Source organism: Lactuca virosa, chromosome 5, assembly GCF_052849685.1.
Source record: "Lactuca virosa cultivar CGN04683 chromosome 5, Lactuca_virosa_CGN04683_v6, whole genome shotgun sequence".
NCBI classification, from domain to species: domain Eukaryota; kingdom Viridiplantae; phylum Streptophyta; class Magnoliopsida; order Asterales; family Asteraceae; genus Lactuca; species Lactuca virosa.
Genome location: NC_136430.1, coordinates 398984314 through 398985536, shown reverse-complemented (window position 1 = coordinate 398985536; position 1223 = coordinate 398984314).

The following is a 1223-nucleotide window of genomic DNA, read 5'->3' as shown; positions in this document are numbered from 1 at the left end:
ACGGTTGTTGAAATTGTTGTCTTGGCTTAAAAATTATTATTCTGATAATAGTTTGGAGGCTGATTATAAATCTTTTGTTGTTGGTATCCTCTGACAACTTTGATTGGAGCAACATCCTCTTGCAATATTGGGCACATATATGTTGGATGTTCAGTCTTCAGGCAAATACCACATTGTTTCTTCGCAGCTACTTTTTCTTTTGTCAGGAGCAGAACAGCCTTTGTCAGTTTAGATATTTGGGCTTCCATATGAGCATTCCTGATTTGCTTGACACCCCTTGGCTGATCCGGATACCATTTGTCTTTATTACCAGGATGCTTCGACTATATTGCCAGCTTTTCGATCAACTCCCTGATTTATGTTGGTGTCATATCACCTAAGGAACCGTCACTGGAAGCATTTATAAGGTGCCGCTCCATGGGTGTCAAACCCTCACAAAAGTAGTTGTAGAGCTCATAATCACTGATCCCATGTTGTGGGCACCGAACCAACAACGTCTTGAACCTCTCCCAGTAAGTATGTAAGGCTTCTCTTTTTCCTTGTTTAATACAAGGATTTCTCTTCTGCGACTGGAAACTTGCGTTTCTGGAAAATACTTCTCTAAAAACAACTTCGCGAGTTCTGTCCAAGTGGTGATGGAACCTGATGGTAGCTCATACATCCATCCCTTGCTGAATCTTGAACTGAAAAGGGGAATGCCCTTAACTTTATCTGATCTTCAGTAACAGCATGCGACTTTATTCCTGAACAAACCACATGAAATTCCTTAAGGAATTTATGTGGGTCTTCGTTTTCTAGACCTCAGAATGTGGGAAGAAGATTATTCAGCCCAAATTTGAGTTCGAAGTTTTGGGCTTCCGAAAAGGTAACATAGAGGGGCTGCTGATTGACTTCTTGAGTAGCCCATTCTCTGAGAGTCTTTTCTACTTCTTCTCCACTCATGGATGATTCTTCAGATTCAGATTCTGAAGGGTCTGTGGTTTCAGATTTCACTGAAGATGGTCGGGCATATGTTTTAAAAGGACTGTTTGAAGGTGAAGTTGGGGGTATTTTTGGAAAAAAAATGGATCTGGTTCGTTCCACAAGGGAGTGCCTTGTGGTGGGGTGATTTATGGAGGTACTGAAGATGATGAACCAAAGAAATCAGTTGATTGTTTTCTCTTTGCTGCTTCTTTCTTCAGTTTCCTTGTAGTTCTTTCAATTTCTGGATCAAAAGCTAGAGG